Source organism: Dermacentor silvarum, chromosome 4 (assembly GCF_013339745.2).
Source record: "Dermacentor silvarum isolate Dsil-2018 chromosome 4, BIME_Dsil_1.4, whole genome shotgun sequence".
Taxonomy (NCBI): Eukaryota; Metazoa; Arthropoda; class Arachnida; order Ixodida; family Ixodidae; genus Dermacentor; species Dermacentor silvarum.
In genome coordinates, this window is record NC_051157.2 from 173,429,330 (window position 1) to 173,444,016 (window position 14,687).

General features: G+C 44.1%; 1 protein-coding gene across 2 annotated transcripts in view; it reads right to left on the reverse strand.

Moving 5' to 3' along the window:
* The window catches only part of LOC125944847 (uncharacterized), a 202,653-nt gene that overhangs the window by 82,316 nt on the left and 105,650 nt on the right, over nucleotides 1–14,687 (reverse strand). The window contains exon 1 of one of the 2 annotated variants that reach the window (XM_049666214.1): nucleotides 8,771–8,848. The exons of the other annotated variant lie outside the window; for it this stretch is intronic. The gene's annotated coding sequence lies outside the window, so the exon portion shown is untranslated. Of the gene's footprint in view, nucleotides 1–8,770; nucleotides 8,849–14,687 lie in introns of those variants that run through there. 2 annotated transcript variants of the gene reach the window in all.

Here is a 14,687-nt window from a genome sequence, read left to right on the forward strand (position 1 = left end):
CTTCCCTCGTCTGCTTTAAAGGGCGTTTTCCAAATTGCTTAAGAAATGCAAGCAATCGCACTCCTAGCACAGGAATGGCGAGTGAACGCAATTTAATATGGTATTACATAAGATGTCGCTAATTTCACTTGAAATGCTTGGTAAATTTAATGTAAAATTCGTCTTCAGCTTCTTCAAACAATTCCTGCAATAATTTTTATAGTCCCCCTCATTATGTTTGTTTCAATGATCCGGATACAGTGTTGTAGTTGCATATTTATGTACATATCACTTCATAAGTCAGAATAAAATTTTCTATGTCTTTAACATTGTAGCTTACTTGTGCTGTTGTGTTTCATTACAGGCTGCAAAAATTTGAAAGAATGTGTAGGCCTCCCCACTTATCTAGCAAGCACACCTATAGAGGGAAGTCGTCAGTGCTATACCTCAGTGCGACCTCTGGTGCTACCAAGGGAAGAGCAAATGCATATACAGGGTGTCCCACCTAACTTTAGCCAGAATTTTATAATATGTCGTTGCATCCTAACGCGACCGAACCCATGTTGCTTACCATTGTATCACTAGGCGTAAGTCACTATTTTTTGTATTCTGCTTAATTGCATAATTAGTTAAGATTAATGAACGAACCTTTGAAGCAACGAAGTTAGGAAAGAAGAGTGGTTTGCAAAACGTCCAATTAAACGGTTTCCAACTTTCTATTAAGTATTAGTATTTTCCCGCTTACTGGAGATGCCCTCTAAATACAAAAAAATACCATGTGACATGCCCCCTTGTGCGCCGTGATTGCAGTGCCCCCAAACGCTCCGCGTACAAACCAACATAGCATTTAGCAGTGTGTACTGCCGCTTAAAAGGCGACAGGGCAACGACGCAGGCGTTGGCTGCGCGATTTACGCCAGCATCCGTTATCGATTGCGCTGCGATAACGCTTGCCCTGTCGCGTTTTACTTTACGGCGCGCAAGCGAGCATGTCACGTGGTATTTTTTTTTCTCAGGCATCTGTACTAAGAGGAAAAAATCGAATACTTAATAGATAGAAAGTAAGAAACTGTTTAATCGGACGGTTTGTAGACCGCTCTACAACTTATTAATATGAATTTTCTTTGCTTCGTTGGTTATTTAATATCAGCTAATTATGCGATTGATCCGAATACAAAAGATAGTATGATTTACTGCAAACAATAGTCCGCAACATGCATTTGATCGCGTCGTCTTAGTGTGCAGCGGAATACTTTAAAACTGGCTAAAGTTAGCTGGGACACCCTGTATATGCCAGCGATAGTATGTGGGCAAGATTTCTGCTGAAGCCACTGCATTTGCATTCAAAACATTTAAACTACCAGCGTACTGCAGGATACCCGCCGCGGTAGCTCAGTCAGCTAAGGCGTTGCGCTGCTGAGCACGACATTGCGGGATCGAATCCTGGCCGCGGCGGCCGCATTTCGATGGAGGCGAAATGCAAAAACGCCCGTGTGCTTGCGTTGTAGTGCATGTCTAAGAACCCCAGGTGGTCAAAATTAATCCGGAGCCCTCCACTACGGCGTGCCTCATAATCAGAACTGGTTTTGGCACGTAAAACCCCAGAAAATGAAGAAGAAGAAAACAGGATACGTGTCCATTTCGACAAAATAGAGCGGTAGTGCAAATATCTGGGCGTACTTGTCCAGGCCAACAAGTGTGTCTACATTAATAACATTTCAAGTACCAGAATGTACGACAGTTCCATTGCAAGAGGCACTGAATAATGTTAAGGGGTGCGCTCTCAAGCTGTTCATCAATAGAATTCTGCCTGGACTGTGTGCCAAATAGTTTTGGATGTGAAAGTTGGGATTGTATCAGCCATCATCATCTTCCTCGGCTGCCTATTATATGGACGATGCCACCAACGAGAGACCAATGACCAGCGCAGAGGGCCTCGCCACGTTGGAGATTCACCTGCCGTCCTTTTGGCCACAAAATCCTGCAACCTGATTTACTCAGGTGGAGGCCATATTCGACCTTCGGCACATTACCTCGCAGCGCGTGGTTTCTCCGTGCTGTCTCGGTACCCTCTACAGACAAAGGTGGTTGAGGAGTTTCAAGAAGTTGTGGACTCGCTCCGCGACACCACACCATATTACCACTTCAAATCGACGATGCAGGATCGCAAGTCCGTGTTTGCGCGCAGGCGGATTCAGCAGCTTCTCAACGAACAGGAGCTCGTCGACCGTCGGAACTTCTACCTCGTATGCGGCGGCTTCTTAGTTACTGTAGGCTGGACACAAACAACCCACTGCTGCGTGAACTGTTCCTTCAGCGCCTGCCGCTGAATGGGTGGTCGCCTTGGCTGCCACACAAGAAGGCATGTCTCTCGGGAATCATGCCGAGCTGGCCGACCGCATCGCTGACAATTCAGCCAGAGGTGCTGCAACAACAACGACCGTTCCGCTGTAGCACCTCGAAGATCGTCAGTCTCGCCTTGAGTAAAAGACCTGATAACCGTTCGGACCGATGGCAGAAGCAGAAGCAGCTCTCTTGTTCTTCTTTTTTTTTTCAACCTTGCAGCACGAGACACGCGCCGGAGTTCGCCGTATACAGACTCGACAGGGGAACAGCTCGAATAGGCTAAGGACGAGAAGGGGGAACACACATCAGCTCTGGTGTGTGTTCCTCAGTCGAGTATGTACCGACTAACCCAAGTCTCTAGTTTCACTAAACTTGGGCCAAACTTCAAAAATGTGGAAAGGCGACGTAGCTCGACGGAACAAAGTAATGTTTGCCGACACTTAGAGATACTCAGTTTATATATATTTTCCATTCCGCCTAATTATATAACTGGTCTTCATTAATTAATAAACTTCTCAGTTATAGTTAAGTGTCCATGAGATAAGTGCCAAAATACACGCAAACTGGCTCGAGCGGCCAGTCGCGCGGCAGTTCTGAGTGTGTTCGAGGGCTTCTGTCACATCCGGAAAAACGCTTTTAAGTAGCACGTATTGAGCAACAGAAAGCTGTATCGGGAGGTTTTCATGTTGCTTTACAATTTACTCATTGACACTTATCTAACTATAATAATCGAGAAGTTTAAGAATTAAGCAAGACTAATTATCTAATTAGGTGTAATAAAAAATTATCTGAGTATTTTCAAGCGGCGACAAATATTGCCTTGGTTCTGTCCAGCTAAGTGGCATTTGCATATTTAAAGTTTGGGCCAAGTTACGTGAAACGTACACCCTGTAAAAAAGCGGCTGAGGAAGATGACGATGGCTGCTAGAGGGCGAACTGGTAAAGCGTTTGCTCGGTGTTACATATGCAAAAGCTTCTTGTCATTCAGAGTGCTTTTTTTTACTTTAGGAAACAGGAGATGTGTGTAAAGCGCAACATGGCAGCGTACAAACGTATTCACTGGTTTGAAAATGACTTATTGCTACCTTATACTAGTTTTTTTTCCCAGAGTGATACAGATGTGCCTCTTGTACAATGCTTTTCATATAAACCAAGAATTACTTCCTTGGTTACTTGAATAAAGCTTGCAGTGCAATAGATTTAATTTCCAGGTTCATATAAGTTTGTAATATGAGGCTTATACATCCATGTCTCGTGTACTAGAATGCTAAGATTATTTTATTTATGTAGCATTACTCAGTCTCATCGTACACTGCAATACAATTGTGCACACTTGTGACACTGATTTCCGCGTTTGGGTATTCTATACTATTTTTACTTGATTGTTGCTTTTTGGTTTTATGGTTCTTTTAATTTACACCATTAGAATATTTGACGTATCCCAAAGGCAGTATTTTTTATTTTAAAATGTTCCCAGTGTTTGTTTTTGATACTATGCTGCGTTATTCCTTTTTGTGTTCTTTTCAAGCTTCTAGATTATTGGAAACATTGCTTGTAGGCAGCTACCATGGGATAAACTCCACATTTCTCAGTCTGCTTCTTGCAGTTGCTGTGATATCAATCTCTAAATAACTATAATCTGTTCATCTGACTACATGGGCTGTTTACTTTGCTTAATAAGAAACCTTGTGAATTTCGTTTGAATATTGTAGTCATTGTTTATCAGTTTCTAGTTCATTAAGAATTGCATCTGCGAACTTTAGTCATTGTTCGGGTACTATTCATTCAATTTGCTTTGTATTTCTTATACATTTTGCTGAAATTTTGCACTTTTTCAATAAACTTTTGCTTTGTCGTACTGTCATTCCATGCGCACTTGGCACAAAAAGCCCATTTTTTCGTAGGGGGATTTCATTCCCATTTTGGTTGTAAACATCGTTGCTAACAAGTAAACGCATCTAAGCCCTAAGTAAACAAGTGATTTGGTCGGCGACAATTTTGTTAGAATCTTCGAACCTTTCAAGAGATGGGGTCTTCGTCTGGTTCCTCAATGTGGGCTGCTATACTTTTATTGCATAACTCATCTCAATTGGCACAGGAAAATAGATGGTCTTTGTTGTTTTATGTTTCCTCCCACGTATTTTCCAATTTGTAATAAAATCCTGCATAAATTATTTGCCGTTTTAAATAATGTTCATATGATATCCAAATGGCTTTTTATTCATATAAAGTTAGTGCAAAACGGCTCGCTATTTTATTGATTGTGACGATAAGAGCGTTGTCCTCTTTCTCAGAAGCAAGAAAGGAACCAGGAGGAATAATAGCAATCTTGATGTAATCCTTAATATATTTTTTACCTGCGATCGTCCCTGAAGTGTTTCTAATCAGCAAAATATATTCGAAAAATAGTCAGCACGAAATAATGGTAAAAAAGCCACCGTGTTTGCTTGGAGAACAAGCACACCCCTCTAGCATACGCATAGGCCCAGTGTACTTTACAAAGTACACCTACATTCATTTTCTTGCAACGCTATAAATATGTATTGTATATGGAACGTCATGCATTCATCGTTTACGTCATTCCTTTTTAAAACTTCCACACAAACCTCAGCTTCGTGAAGCATATGATATGCTTCATAAAAAATAAAGAAGTTGCCTGCACGGCAGCACCGGCTATGTTCAGAACTTCTGCAAGTTTGGCGATGAATAAATCAAATACATCATGCAGCTGTCAAAAAAAAAACTACAACGCGGTCGTCTTGGCAGGACTGTTCTTAGCAAAATGGCGTACTAAGGAACACAGTATATTTGTATTTAATTATTCACAAATGAAAATGGTACTGTACTTTTTAAAGTACGGTGGTCCCTAATGGGTTAAGAGAGCTGCGGACGATTACAAGTTACCCTCCTCCCTAGCCATGCATTTCCTCCTCAACTCACCCTCTTCCTGTTTATATTCCCCCTTTCCCTAACCCCTTGTCATCATCATCATCATCATCATCATCATCAGCCTATATTTTATGTCCACTGCAGGACGAAGGCCTCTCCCTGCGATCTCCAATTACCCCTGTCTTGCGCTAGCGTATTCCAACTTGCGCCTGCAAATTTCTTAACTTCATCATCCCATCTGGTTTTCTGCCGACCTCGACTGCGCTTCCCTTCTCTTGGTATCCATTCTGTTACCCTAATGGTCCACCGGTTATCCATCCTACGCATTACATGGCCTGCCCAGCTCCATTTCTTCCGCTTAATGTCAACTGGAATATCGGCTATCCCCGTTTGTTCTCTGATCCACACCGCTCTCTTCCTGTCTCTTAACGTTAGTCCTTAGATTTTTCGTTCCATCGCTCTTTGTGCGGTCCTTAACTTGTTCTCGAGCTTCTTTGTTAACCTCCAAGTTTCTGCCCCATATGTTAGCACCGGTAGAATGCAATGATTGTACACTTTTCTTTTTAACCGCAGTGGTAAGCTCCCAGTCAGGATTTGGTAATGCCTGCCGTATGCACTCGAAGCCAATTTTATTCTTCTGTAAATTTCTTTCTCGTGATCAGGGTCCCCTGTGAGTAATTGACCTAGATAAACGTACTCCTTTGCAGACTCTAGAGGCTGACTGACGATCCTGAATTCTTGTTCCCTTGCCAGGCTATTGAACATTATCTTTGTCTTCTGCATAGTCATCTTCCACCCAATTCTTACACTTTCTCGATTAAGGTCCTCAATCATTTGTTGTAATTCGTCTCCATTGTTGCTGAATAGGACAATGTCAACTGCAAACCGACGGTTGCTGAGATATTCGCCGTTGATCCTCACTCCTAAGCCTTCCCAGTCTAAGAGCTTGAATACTTCTTCTAAGCATGCAGTGAATAGCATTGGAGAGATTGTGTCTCCTTGCCTGACCCCTTTCTTGATAGGTAACTTTCTACTTTTCTTGTGGAGAACCAAGGTAGCTGTGGAATCCTTGTAGATGTTTGCTAAGATATTCACGTATGCCTCCTGTACTCCTTGATTACGCAATGCCTCTATGACTGCTGGTATCTCTACTGAATCAAACGCCTTTTCATAATCTATGAAAGCCATGTAGAGAGGTTGATTGTACGGCGCAGATTTCTTGATTACCTGATTTATGACATGGATATGATCCATCGTAGAATATCCCTTCCTGAAGCCAGCCTGTTCTCTTGGTTGGCTGAAGTCAAGTGTTGCCCTGATTCTATTGGAAATTATCTTGGTGAATATTTTATACAATACTGAAAGCAAGCTAATGGGTCTATATTTCTTCAGTTCTTTAACGTCTCCCTTTTTATGGATTAGTATAATGTTGGCGTTCTTCCAGCTCTCTGGTACACATGAAGTTGTGAGGCATTGCGTATAAAGGGCCGCAAGCTTTTCAAGCATCATATCTCCTCCATCTTTGATTAAATCTACTGTTATTCCATCTTCTCTAGCAGCTTTTCCCCTGGTCATGTCTTTCAAGGCCCTTCAAACTTCAGCGCTAGTTATAGAAGGAGCATCTGTATCCGGTTCATCACTATTTTGAATGAAAGTAGCTTGGCTGTTTTGGGCACTGTACAGGTCAGTATAGAATTCTTCCGCTGCTTTTACTATGTCATCGAAATTGCTGATGATATTACCATGATTATCTTTCAGTGCATACATCTTGCCTTGTCCTATGCCAATCTTTCTTCTTACTGATTTAAGGCTGCATCCATATTTTACGGCTTCCTCTTGCTTCCTCTTACGGCTTCCTCTTACGGCTACCCCTTGTGTAGGGTAGCAAACCGGACGTTCATCTGGTTCACCTCCCTGCCTTTCCTCTCTTCGCTTTCTCTCTCTCTCCTCCTCAACTCGGTCGCCGAGTGATCGGGGCTAAGTTCCGCCTTCGCTGGCTCTACGTCATGTTGTGACGTGTTATCATCTACTTCCGGTTGTCTTGGAGCCAGCGCGCGAAGGCTTTCCAACCTCTCTGTACAGTGTACTAGAATACAACTCTTCTAGTACATTGTACTCTCTGCTAGACGCCCGGCCGTCGATCTCCAGCGAGAGCGATCAAGCAGCGTGCGTTGCGAGCGTTCTGTCGCAGCACCGAGCGTGTCCGGTGTTCCTGTAACAACAGGCGAGCGGTATGTTTTGACGCATAGGCAGAGGCGTAAACTAAAGCTCCTCCATACCGCTGTGATGAAGGAGCTTCGAAGACGCCGATGCATGGTCCAGCTTCTGGTGGTGCAGAGCTTAACCAGCCAAATACAGAGATAATATTCCCGTAAACTAATGTAAAACATTTCAACATATAAAAAGACAACGTGTTCAAGATAACGCTTCTGCGAAAATTTGAGCCAGCAGCAACGTAGAAAAAACTTGGTTGCTGCTATATTAGCTGTGTGTTTGATTGAGCTTTGTGCCGCCAGGTGGCTGCACCGTGCAAGTAGTTCACGTTTGCGCCCCCGTTCATCACGTAAAACGTGGTAAAACGGGCAATAAACTTGCGCTTGCGTTTTCCTCAATACCGGACACGCTAAACTCTATTGTGGCAATCCTTCGACGTGAAGTGACGGCCGCAAACGCGTAGATGCTGGCGCTGTTTGCATACCGTTGCGCTGCAGCCACTCCGCTCGTCTGCTACCTTGAAGCTGGGCACGATGTCGCAGCTTGACATGTCGCCCATCGCTACGTTTGCAGCCCACAACACAACATGGGCGAACCATGGTGCTCGCGAAAAGAAAAAAAACAAGACCAACACTGACTGCGCAGTTCTCGTCAACACGGAGCACGTTTTAAAACAGGCAGAAGACACTTGCTGTGGGCCGGAAGTGCTTTTAGTTTACTGATACATGTCATTGTGCATTCTGTTTCTGTTACTTTATCTTTATAGAAACAAATTAACTAACATCTAAACTATTACGAACAATCTTTGTTCAACGTAATGTTGGAAAAGTCATCGATGAAGCCCCCTGGGTATCCACTCCAATAGCTGGCTCTACTGACGTGTTATGGTCAAATCGCGTCACTTGGTCAGAAAACTCAGCCTATTGGCGTGCTGCGATCGGTAGCGATGTACCTTTTCGAAACTTTATAATAAATTACACGCTTTACGTGGAGCGCTTAGATGCGTCAATTAATGATCACAAGCACCTACTCTAACGACTCAGTGCATTTGTACAAAATTGTCAAAATCGTTTGAAGGTCCCTTTAAAGTTCGCAAGGCCATTGGTCACAATTCATAGCAGTAAAACAACTAATTTTAGTAAATATATATAGGCTAATCTCACGGTTGCCTGCTATATTTAAAGTTATTGAGCGGATCATAATCGTAAGTGCTTCAAATGATTTACAGTAGGTAAAGGTGATCATAAAGCACCAACATAATTTTCAAACGAAAAATATACTGAAAGAGCCATACTGGATCTTAAACAAAAAGCACTTTCCCATTTGGAAGATACATTACTCACTTTAGGGGTCTTTCTAGACTTTTAGAAGGCCGTCAATTTAGTTAAGCCCTATATATTCTTACTTAAGCTGCCTAAATACTCAATTTGAGGAACAGCTTTAGAGTATACGACAAGCTACTGATTTATTCGCTGACATTATACTGGTGTTAGTGACGCTAAAGCTGACGTGAGAAAATTCCAAGCGGCATTCCACCGGGGTTAACTATTCGCCTTTAACTTTTTCTCAGTCATATGCTGATGACACCTATGTATTTTACTGCAGCAACGAGTTAATATTCTTAAAAACAAGCAAATATTTGGCTATTCGCCTGTCTTAAGTTAAGCTACTTGGATTAAACACTAAGAAAACCAAATGCGCTTATTTCCGGCCATGCCCAAGAAAATCGCAATACAGGCTTGGAGGGGCAAAAAAAATTCAATACATCACAGCACAGAGGTTTATTAGGGTGCTTTTTTCTAGAGAACTAGGTTACTGCGTGCCAAATACGACTGCTTTAGTACTTGAAGATCTGCTTATATTATTTGGGAATTACGACAACTGCTTCCACAATAGTTCCTTTGCATCGGCACTACTGTTTTCACGTATGGGTAAATGCGGCTAAAGCTAACACACATAGCGTCACGTCTTGCAAAAGAAAGCGATACGGCTGATATAAAAAGTCTCATTCAGGTCTTCGGCAATGGCACTGAAAAAGAAAAACAAAACAACAATACATGTAGTCCAAACTATAATATACGTCGCAAAAAATTGGGGATGGCCATTTAACAGTAAATTCTGATCATATAGGATTTATTCAGATGCATCTTGTAAAAGACCACAGCCACAACCTATGCAATAAGATTTATTGAAAAGGAAACCTCGCACCACTTATGACAACGGAGAACTAAGCTGTCCAATTCCACATTTTCAAAATCGAAAGTGTTTTGTAACAAAGGTACATAATCAAGAAGTGGCTCATGCCACATTTTTTTCCGAAGGTATACTTTATATATATAAACTCTTAATAAAAACCTATTCATTGTGTCACGTTACGCAAAATATTTTTGCTGTTTGTCCCATTTCTCCTTTGTGTTATCTGGAAGTCACAGCTATCGCTCAGTGTTATTAGCTTCCGTCATACTGGTGCAATACAAGAACACTCGCCAAGAATGCAAAAATAAATCAAAAGAGGGGAACGTTTCTGTCATTTCTTGTTGTATTTTTTTTACATTCTTTGCGTATGTTCGTTTTATTTCACCAGATTCCTTCCTTGCCAGATGTGTTTCCGTCAAACTGTTGATTGCTTGCGTCATACTAGACGTATTTTCAGTTCACTTGTATATTCTCTGGCCACTCATATGTAATAATTATTGTTTTTCATATATTTGGTTGCCAATGCGTCACTGGATAAATCAACCTTTTGTGCTTGTAGCTATCGGTTTTTTGTGCTGTGCAACGTTTTATTGCGATAGCAATTATATGGACACTCCAAAGTGGATTTCTGCCGTCGGCGTCGCCGTGAGGTTCTGTATGACGTCAACGGCGATGAAATCGTCGCCGCGCTCCGGACGCTGTATGTGCGAGTGAAAAGGGGCGAGGGACGCGAGCTTTCACGGGTAGCGAACGCACGTCGCAGGGCAAACGCGCGTTCTGCGCCGTGCTCCCTGAAGGGCTGCAGAATTAAGCGTCTCTTTCCTCCTTTACAATCACCATATATAGACAGCAAAGCAACTTCTTCCGTAGCGCGAAAGGCCGTGGCGGGACGGGAGGGAGGGAGGGGAGGCGACGTTTAGCTGCGGCACCAAATGCGCATTTATATAAAAACGTTGCGACGCGAGAAGGTGGGTAATATTTCTGACGCTGCCCCACAAGTGTCCCATTCTGATCTCGTCGAAAACCTCCGAGCCGCCCCCAGAGGCACCGGCAACTTTCACCAACGCCGCGCGCGTTCGTTGCGAACGCGGGCAAAACGCCGACGGCGTCGACAACAGTTCTGCGCGTTGCTAGTGCTGCTGCATGTCCACGTTTATGCAGTTTATCAAACTACTTTCCTTACTCCGTATAGCTCTCTACTATTTTGCTATCGCAATTCATGCTTCGCCTTTCCGGTGACACTGCGACAAACTTTTTAAAAGGAATTCTAACAAAAAGCATTCTCGTTTTGGGTGGCCGGCAAGAAGGAGGTCAGTCTACTTTGTCCTTTCGGCGGTTTCATAGCAACCTGTACATTATTTAATCGTTGCATAAAGAAACTCCAACTTCAACTTTGCCCGCCCCAGCATCTATTGAAGTTAATTCGAAATATCAAAAATTTGCTAAGCTGCTTCAGCACTCTGGAGCTTTATTATGAGAGCTACAGATAGAGAAATGATAGCTGTTGTCAAAAGTAAGCGGGAGGCTTATAACCTGGGTCTTCATTAACTCGCAGTTGCATGTGTGCTGTTAATATGGACTCCTTTACATTTTACAACGTAAGCTGTTATGGGCTCATTGTGGCGACGTTGTCCACCGTCGCCCCAGATGTGCGTCGCAGCTGTCGCAGGGATTGAGGGAAAAAATCACCGCCCCGTGAAAATGGTCGAACAGCGAAGCTGTGTTGTTACACCGAGTGTTACCAGTGTTATATGTGCATGTGTTGCACGTGACGCAATTGCGTAAACACAAGTAAACACAGATCTACAAGAGGAAGTTATAATATATTGAAACATTGCAAGGCGACAAAAGGAAACGACTTCCGACGCTACTCGACGAGCCGCCGCCAGAGGCATCGGCTGCAGTCGCGGACATCACGCGCGTTCGGCGCGAACGCGAGGAAACGTGGGAAAAAAGTCGTGCCTCACAGAAACACCTTCTGTTATCGCCTTTCCTCCTCGCGCCCAGTGCTGCCTCTCATTGGTCGCCTCCTCACCCCAAAGCGCGCTCTCATAATTCGTCTTCCCCTCCAGCGCCTCGCCTCCTCTCCTGGTCATTGTGACCTGCCCTCCCCCTGCGCGGCTCTCACCTTCTGATTACGTAACCTGCGTGACGCCGGAAAGATGGCGAAGGGTCAACTAAGAACAGCTTCGTTATTAAAAGACACTGGCTCTCCCACAATCGAGAGTAGATGTAAGCAAGAAATGGCTACAATATGGCGTGTTTTCCTGCCTGTGGCGCTGCCGCCTTCAAACGATTTTGTTCCGCCAACATTGCAGCGCGCTCAGCGTCTGTCGGTACTTTGAAATTCGTAAGCATTTATATGGTTACGAAACGACAAAACTGTCTGAGCATCCGTCTGTCTAACGCGTAAGACGATCGCTTTCAAGTTCGCCAGCTGCGGTAGAAGACGAACGCACGAGCAGTGGCACGAGCGCGTATCTGTTGCTACGTGACGTGTGCAATCAGGCATGCACCAGGCACACACTTATGGTGTATTCGGGTGGCTGCTCTGGTCCTCTGGCTCAGAGTCTGCAGATGCGAGCGCAGCCCGCAATCTGAGCGGGAGACGCAGTGTACCAACCGAATGTATGAGCGATCTCGGAGCAGCGCGCCGGTGGCGCCACTGCGCAGGCAGCGCGGGAAGCCGCCGTGTAAACATTCTTGTGCGAAAGTGACAAATGGCGTCGTCCAGTTCAGGTGTGCTTGACCGCAGCGACGGCTCTCTCAGCTCAGCGCAGTCATTCTTCCTCACCATCTATGATGTTAAGTTGAGCGGAAGCTTTCAAAAGAAATTTTTTGTTCGTCAAGTGTTTGGAACTGTGCTGCAGCCCTTCCACAAGGAGCGCGCTCCGCTAGTGAAACTTTGTACCGGCACCTTGCTTTTTAGGCGCCTGTATATCACGCTAACGTGAATTCCAGTTTATAATATTAGGGTAGACTAACAGCTTTAGCTCGGAAGCTTCATGTACTAGCAGTAGGCGTAACACCCGCTGTGTGTGTTATGTGCTGCTCCTGTAAGGTGCGTGCGCTGGTTTTCAGCACTGCTTATATTTCATTCGAAGTCGTGTGCTAGTGCGTTTCGCCGATTAAGCCTTCACTAATGGATGCCATGAATGACACTGGCGTTTTCGCATGTATCGCCACTCCTACACCACCAGCACGGAAAGAAAACTGCGACAGTTGGAATTGAACTTAGTTTGCGTAATTGAGCACCTCATAATTCGTTTTCTGCTTAGTGTATGCGCTTCGTAGAACGCGTCCTGTGTAGGAACACGCGTTTACATAAGATGCTCGTGACTCCTAATAATTATTAATACCGTATCATTCAACTATCTTTTATCACAGGTAACGCACCAAGCCCAGTCTTGGCTGGGGAAGCCACCACTGCTGCCAGCGAGAACAGCCCGTCTTCCGGTAGGTGTAATGACGTTGCAACGCTTTTTCTTTCTCATTGTTGTAGGCTGAATTCAAACAGCCAGGCCTTGTGACCCTAATGTCACAAGGCTTTGCTTACTCTTCTCCTGCAGTGACAATTATTAAAATACTTGCATGTCCATTTACTCCCCTCACTTGCTTTGCTAGTACATAAAAATATTCGAGAATTCGCAAAAATATTACTGATGTGATAACCCAGCTTTTCTTTTTCTCCTGTAAACAGGACCATGGGGAGCTGGCGAGACAAGGGTGTTATTAAACCTTTATGCACAGTACACAACCAAAGTAGGCCCAATGAAAAAATTCCGCTGCAAACGTGCCATGTACGAGTACATTTATAAGGACATTCTTCAGATCCTGAATATTTACAGGACTCCGACACAGTGCGAGTCACGGTTCAAGACAGTTGCAAAGCTAAAGAAAGATGAACATACCAATAACAAAACATCAGGCCGTTCCCGATGCCAGGTGTCGAATGAAGAAGAATTTGCGGCGATAAGGGCAGCAGATGACAGCATACAGCCCGAAGTTCTTCGTGGTGTGCTCTCCGTGACATACAGGACATCTCAATCTGCTCAAGGTACCAAGGATCCCGCCAACATTCTTACAGGTGCTGCCAACATTCCTATAGGAGCTGACTGTGCTGACCTGTCAGGCAACTCTGAATTTCTCGACGCCCCTTCAAGCGTAGTTACCGACTCTGCACCAAAAAGAACGGTAACACACAAGGTAGGTCGTCCTAATGCAGGTCTAATGATGCACATGAAGTATTTCTTTGAGCACATGAAGAGCGAGATAAATGAAGAGCGAGAAGCAAAAAGGGAAGAAAGAGAGAAAAGACGAGAGGAAAGGCACCAAGAGCTGCTCAGACTCCACAGGGAGCACATCGCTGCATTGAAAGCCCTTGCAACAAAAGAAGACAACATATGAAGCGTGGCATAATTCATGCCTCTGTATGTCATGTGCAATAAAATTTGTTGTCTTTGCTATGACATCAATTTGTGTGAAACTTGCACACTTCAGAAAAGAGAAAAAATGATTCAGGATTAGTAAACCAAGTAAAGCAGTAACAATCTTTCGGGTTCAAGATAAATGACCAACAATTCCTTTATTTTCTCCCTCGTTACCTACCGCGGCCCCACCAAAGCATTTCTTTTCAATTCACCCAGACGGCGAAGCACACTTTCACGGTCAGTCTGTGGCTGCCTGTTAGCAGCCAACTCTGCGCGGTCCTGTCTGATGCGCAGCAGTGCATCCTGGCTTCTTTCTTCCCTCTCTTCGTCGGTCACCAGATGCTCCACGTCTGTGTCGCCATTGTCGAGGTATATGTTGTGGAGCACGCAGCATCCTACAATGAACTGTGTTATTTTGTCAACTGTGGTGAATTCGATGTAGCGAAGCTGACGAAAAGTCTGCTTTAATAAGACGAATGCATTTTCAATGACTACCCTTGTAGATGCATGGTAAGTATTGTACTTGGTTTTGCTTCCGTCATGTTGCCATAATTCTTAAACGGCCTAAGAAGGTGTTCCCTAATTGGGTAGGCGGCATCTCCAAGGATGTGATACCTGTTCACCTGGCAAAGTG